The following is a 7,312-nucleotide window of genomic DNA, read 5'->3' as shown; positions in this document are numbered from 1 at the left end:
CTTCCCTTATCTGCTGATGGTGACAGCAGAAGTGGTCCCACTGTCTGCTCTTCCTCCTCCTGCTGCTCATCTAGTCCACTTCCTGCTGTTTGAAAAGGTAGGGGGTGAGACATGGAATGGAAGGAACTGTGGGCTCCTCCACACAGTTCCTTGCACTCCATGTCCCACATGTCTTTGCAAATGGCAGGGAGGGAGACAGATGTGTGTAAGGAAAAGGGAGAAGGAAGAAGAGTTATGCCGTTTCTTGAGATGAACTGTTTCTTTGAGATGAACAACCTCAAAACGGTGGTACATATGTTGGTAACCTCTAAACTGGATTACTGCAATGCGCTCTATGTGGGGCTGCCTTTGTACATAGTCCGGAAGCTGCATTTGGTCCAGAATGTGGCAGTCAGGTTGGTCTCTGGGTCATCTAGGAGAAACCATATTACCCCTATGTTGAAAGAACTACTCTGGCTGCCGATACATTTCCAGGCAAAATAAAAAAGTGCTGGTTATTACCTATAAAGCCCTACACAGCTTAAGCCCTGGGTATTTAAGAGAACATCTTCTTCACCATGAGCCCACTGCCTGTTATGATCATCTGGAGAGGTTTGGCTGTGGTTGCCGCCAACCCATTTGGCGGCTACTCAGGAATGGGCCTTCTCCATTGCTGCCCCGGGACTTTGGAATGTGCTCCCGGTTGAAAGAAGAGCCACCGTATCTCTGGTAACTTTTTAAAAGGCACTGAAGACACATTTATTCACCCAGGCTTTTGATTAGATTTATGGTTTTAAATTTTTAATGTTGGTTTTAAATGATTTTAATGTTAATGATTTTAATGTTTAAATGATTTTAATTGTTTATTTGGTTTTGTTTTGATTTTAATTGTTATTTGATTTTAATTGTTTTTATTTTATGTAAACTGCCCTGATCCATTTTTGGAAGAGTGGTATATCAATCAATCAATCAATCAACCAATCAAATAAATAAATAAATAAATAAAATCCCGGCAGTGAAGGCTGCCTCCTCCAGCTTGGGGATATCAGGGTGGAGAAACAGCAAAGGGAAATTGGTGGAAATTGGTGCATAGTGTTCAAAGTACACTGTAGGTGTGGGGTGGTAGCTCACCACACTGCCGTGGCGCAGGTACTAAGGGTTGGACCTGGTCTGGTGACTCTTTCTAAACTCTCTCCTCTGGCAAGACCCCTGCTGACTTGGCAACCCCTGCTAAACCCCTGCTAACTTGGCAAAGAGGCACCTTTTAACGAGATGATTCTCTTGATTTAGCAGGGGGAGAGTAACTGGCCCTATCCACTCCCAGCACAGTACCTCCAGTACCTCATATTTCTTTTAGATTGTGAGCCCTTTGGAGACAGGGATCCATCTTATCTTATTTTTTTGTTATTTCTCCGTGTAAACCGCCCTGAGCTGCTGGGAACTTCTCTAGATGCATAAGAATGGATCTGCATTCAGGGTAGATCCATCGACCACTATTAGCCATGACTGTTCAATGTTTAAAGGCAGTGTGCCTCTGAATACTAATTGCTGCCAGGGGGTGGGGGCAAACAGGAAGAAGTGGCACTGCCTCTGTACTCAGCTAGTGCTGCTTTTTGAAATCATGGCATCTGGCTGGCCACCATTAAATGCCACTATTTCCACAATATACTAGATAAATCCTTGAAATATGTGGTGAACAGAAATGATGCTGCACCACTCCCCAGATTGTGGGGATCTGCATCCAGGCACTGAGACATCTGCTCCTGAGTTTATGTCAGTTTATGTAGCTGCAGACCAGCATTTTATTTTCCCCTTCAGCATACGAACAAGTTTGGGGGCTCCCTCCATGTAACTTGAACTCTCCTAGAAGACCAGTCCTGAGTGCATGCACTTAACTTAAGCACTTCCAAGAGCAGCGCTGCTCTCCTGAAGCAGAACCTATACAAAGAATACAACAAATATTTCTATACCTCTTTTCAACAAAAGTTCCCAAAGCAGTTTAGACAGACAGATTCCTGCCTGCAACCTTGGAGAAGCTGCTGCCAGTCTGTGAAGACAATACTGAGCTAGATAGACCAATGGTCTGACTTGGTATAGGGCAGTTTCCTATGTTCCTATGTTTCCTAGACAGACAGACAGACAGACAGATAGATAGACAGACAGACAGATAGATAGATAGATAAAATTAAATGGCTCCCTGTCCCCATAGGGCTCACAATCTAAAAAAGAAACATAAGATAGACATCAGCAACAGCCACTGGAGGGATGCTGTGCTGGGGATGGATAGGGCCAGTTGCTCTCCCCTGCTCAAAAAAGAAAATCACCACTTTAAAATGGTGCCTCTCTGCTCAGTTAGCAGTTACCTAATAGTATCATGGTTTCAAATTACATCAAAGAGACTGCTGGCACCCACACAAACTATGTAAGCAACTTACAAGGACCGCTTACAGGACTAATCAACCTGCAGTTCTCCTGCAGCCCAAGTGATTCTTGGACAACAACTCCCATCATCCCCGACTATAATCAGGGATGGTGGGAATTGTAGTCCAACAACAGCTTGAATGCCTCAGGCTGGCTACCCCTGCAGCAGACTGCTGAAATGCAGCATGGTCAGTTGGGGGGGATGAGAAAAGAAGCAAGCAACTCTCTAGGGCAAGAATTCACCTCTGATGAAGACCTACTTCTTTATATGCAGGAGAGCATGCAAAAGAAATGAGTGGAATTGCTCAGTCTGGTGTAGCACACGAGTCCATTCTCTGCTAATGCACAAAGTAGGAATAAAAAAGTAGAGCATAGTACATGGTCTGCCAGAGGGGATGGGCTGTGCTACTGCTTTACTGATTTCAAAAGGGCATTTGAGAACTCATGAGTGTGTGCCTGTTCCAAGGAGGAACTTAATGAAACCTTTTAGTGTCCCTGTGTCTTTAGAGATGCTGCAGGAGATGATGAAAGAAATGTAGCCAAGAGAAGTTGAAAAGCACAGAAGCATAAGAATTTCCATCTTGCAAATTCCTAGCTTCTTAAAATGAGTTTCGTGTTTTGTGTGGGGTAGGCAACGCTGTGTCTTTCCAAACAGACAAGACTATTGCAGTGGAATTGATGTGGTGCCTAAGTATCCTGTCCTGTGCCAGGTGAAGTTGACATGCGGAGTCAACAGAATGGCCACAGGCCATTGTGGCTGGCGTGATAGTCCAACAACATCGGGGGACCCAAGCTTGAGAACTCCTGCTTTAAAAGAATCTATCCTGGATGTTATTGGAGAATGGATAAATCTAGTCATCCAGACCATTTTTCTCCAAGACGGGCAGCTGGCACACCAGATGAAGATGATGGAAGGCCTTGTGAGCTACAGATACCTAGTGCCAACCTAAACCCCACCCAGTGGGGCAAGGGGCCACTCCCCCCTAGCATGGTACTTTGCCAGCCAAGCAGCCTCCAACCTGAAGACTCTCATGCCTCTCCTATGCAGTGTTGGTGGCTGTTCATCCTTCTCCTCTCCTCCAGTGCTGCACTAACACCAGCACTACCACCACCACTGCACTTCCTCCTGTTCTACTCCTGGCGCTGTTTTAAAAAGAGTAGCAGAAGTGTAGAGGATGAGGAGAGAGGGAGATGTGAGCTAGATCAGTGCTTTAGCCCACATATTCTCCACTCTTCCACACTTTCTGTTCTGCTCTCTTCCCTTCTGTTTAAAAGAGCACCAGAAGCAGGAGGAAGAGAAACAGCTGTCGTGGTGGAAGCGCTCTGCTAGTGCACCATTGGGTCAGAGGCAGTGCTGGGTGAGAGGCAGACCAGAGGCTGGCAGGGGTGGCACTGGCTGAGTCCACCGCCGCCTAAGACAGCCACCTGAGTTGGCATCATGGATGAGCCTGTTGTGTGGATGCCAACTGAACATCCACCAGCTGCACTGGATCTAAAAGCACACCCAAGTTGATCCTTAAGGGGAAGTGTAACCCCGTCCATATGGGCTGAAGACCACTTCATTTGAATGAGCACACCTCCCTCTTGCCTGGACTCAGCTTCAGTTTGTTAAGATTTCATTCAACCCATTACTGACTCCAGCTCCAAGTATGGATGTGCTCATTTGCAAAGCACCAGGCTACCATACTTGAGCTGAGCGTCAGCTTATGGCAAAAGACTGCTCTTTGAGCTCAAACTCTGGTCATGCACTCACAAGGATTTTGCACTTTTCAGCTGCACACCATTGCACTGCAACTCTAACTGCTTTTCAACACAAAAGCTGGAGTAAGCAGGAAGAGGAGGTATTTGACTTGATATGTAGGTGAAGACTGGCCACGGCCCCTTTTATTTCCCACTCCGCAATTTGAGGGAGCATGCAGAACTCATATAGCCTAATTATTGGGGCTGTTTCAGTGTAGACAATGCCTATAATTTTGTCTTGCCAGAAAAGACGTTTGATCATTGAACCCACAGGCATAGTTTCCATGGATCGGAGAGATTTCTAATTTATTTCTTTACTTTTGTTGACCAGTGCTGCCATTTAATTGCCTCTGTGACACAAGATAGTTCCTTCCAGTCAGGAACACGAGGAGCTGCCCCAAGAGTAAATGAGAAGGTGTCAGAGTTAATAAGGCAAATATGCTAATCAAGACAAAAATGCTCAGCCTTTAGTTCACATTTTGCTAGCCTTTGATTCAAGGAAAAATTCTTGAGAGGGCACCATTGTCTGAAAAGATCTCTTCGTTTGCTTAAGAGCTTTTGACTACCCACTAAACTAAATGTAGCATTGCATAAAAAAAGCATTAGCCTTGTGTGAAAAGAAAGGCTACTGGATTCTGGGAAGTGGTGACAGGCTTATAGAATATTGGAACATAGGAAGCTGTTTAATAGGGCTCTGCACGATTGCAAATTCTGGATCGGATTAGGATCCAATGTGATCCAGAACCATTCATATCGGTTTTGGGTCCTCTGACCCTTCAGAATTCTGGTCTTGGATTCGATATAAGATTTCCTCCTGGAAATCTGATTAATTTTGGTGAAAATCCCAATAGAGGTCTATGGGGAATTTAAAAACACACACAACACCCACCCACCCCCCAAAAAACCTACCCCAAACCCAGCTAGTCAGGGAGTTCTAAAAGCTGGCACACAAGTAGTTTAGTTACAAATTAAATACTCCAACTATCCATTGTTTTAAAATTAATTTTAAAAAATAACACGGGAATTGTACTCACATCAGAGAATTGTGGAAGAAAAGTGACGTAACACCCAAGATTTTCAGGGGAAATGATGTAACATCAGAGAATCTCAGGGAAAGTGATGCAACATCCAACAATCCATCACTTAATTTTTTCTAATTTAAAATAATCAGTTAAATTAAGAAATAACTGCATGGGCAGGTGGGAAGATCCATGGCAGAAGATGACTCTTTTTATTTTCTATTCATTTTTTGCCTCCAGCTGTGATCAAGGGAGAAAATGTGGACTCTGTTTTGTATGTCCACTGCCATTTGGAGCTTCAGAATGCTGATTCCTTTCCAAAAACCGCTCTGGAAATCCCCAAACTGTATTGGATAATTCTGGGTCAAAGTAGGCTTCCCTGTGATCAGATCTGGATTATCTCCAATACCTTCTGGAATTGATGATATTGGACCATTTCTGGAATTCCAGATCTGATATTGCACAGTCCTAGTGTTTTATACCGAGTCATATCATAGATACACCTAGTTCAGTGTTGTTTGCTCTGACTAGGGCTATGCCCTAGTTCAGCACCACGGGGAGGCGAGTGGCAAGTGGCATCTTTTTTAAAGAAAGAAGAACAGGTCCTTATCTGCTCTGCACCACCACATGCAGCATCCTGCTGCCGCGGCGCTTGTCCCAAGTACCCGCAGTGCAACGACGGCACGCACATGGTGTCCAAACATGCATGGATGCCATTTGCATGGTCAACATGGGATTGCTGACCATGCAAATGGTGCCCACGCCATGTGCATGCTGTACTTGGGACAAGCGCCACCACAGCAGAAAACTGCATGCAGCATGGAATGCTCTCCTTTTTAAAAAAGGTCCCACTCGCCACTCCCCTCCCTGTGGTGCCGAGCCGGTTCGGCACTGAACCAGCACACAAACCTGGATTTGTGCACATCCCTACCTTTGACTGGCACTGGCTCTCCAAGATTTTAGACAGCAGTCTTTCCCAGCCTGACCTGGAGGTGCCAGCGATCAAAGCTGGGACCTTCTGCATGCCAAGCAGATGCTCTAACCCTGAGTGATAAAAAAAAAAAAAGATTTAAAGGATAAATATGCAGAGGATTAAATGAAGGTTTCTTAGATTCACAGTGTGTTATTGTATGGCCAGAGGCAGCCCTTCCATGAGGCATGGCGAGGCAATTGTCTCAGGCATGGGTGTGAGGGCACAGGAGGCAGCAATCACAGGCCTCCCTGTCACTCACCCCACTGGGGCATGCCATTCATTTCCCCCACTTCATCCTGCTGGGACACGTCTCTTCTTCCCCTCTTGCCCTTGCCAGCACAAGCTAGGAACTCCCCTGCTGCAGCAGCATGGCTTGAGGATACTGAGCACTTGCCCAGAGGTGACATATTGTCCTTTGCCTCAGGCAGCAAAATGCCTTGGGCCATCCCTATCTGTGTCAATCATACAAATTAACAGGCAAGAATAAGCAGAACTTTTCCGGCTGGGGAAATTCCATGACATGGCATGGAAGTGTACAATATGGTGTGAAATGGATTTGCTGGCAACTTTTGTTTCACTTCTTTCAGTTCAAAGTTCCTTGGAGACTTAACATCCTGGCTTAACATCAGGTTCTGGCTGTTCTCTGCTGTATAAGGAGAGCTATGGAAAGAGGAAGAGAGGCTTTTATACATCCAATTCATCTAGTGTGCAATCCTAACTTCTCTCATCTTTTATTTGCACCCATCGGACATGGAGACTCCTATGCCAATAATGCTGAAACTACTTCCCTGCACTTCCCTGCTGAACATTTCAGGCATTGAAATTGCCCTCTCTCTTTTTCTTATTAGTGTTGCAGAGAATTTATAGGAAGCAACTTTAACTGAGAAGCAAGAGTTTGGTATTTATTACTAATTGAACACAGGCTAACAATAAATGGCCAGTCTCTTCTGTAGAGAGAGAGAACCTCTCAGGTTGAAATTCAAGACAGCAAGTGAGGAGCAGACAAACTGTGGCTCCACCCCCAAAACCAGTACCAAAAGGTAAAGGTAAAGTGTGCCTTCGAGTCTATGTTGACTCCTGGTGTCCACAGAGCCCTGTCTTTGGTAGACTACAGGAGGGGTTTACCACTACCATCTCCCACGCAGTATCTTCCTATATCTCTGCTGCCCAATATTGGTGT

This window comes from Hemicordylus capensis, chromosome 4, assembly GCF_027244095.1.
Source record: "Hemicordylus capensis ecotype Gifberg chromosome 4, rHemCap1.1.pri, whole genome shotgun sequence".
Taxonomy (NCBI): domain Eukaryota; kingdom Metazoa; phylum Chordata; class Lepidosauria; order Squamata; family Cordylidae; genus Hemicordylus; species Hemicordylus capensis.
The sequence above is the reverse complement of the archived record's forward strand: the minus strand, read 5'-3'. Positions refer to the sequence as shown.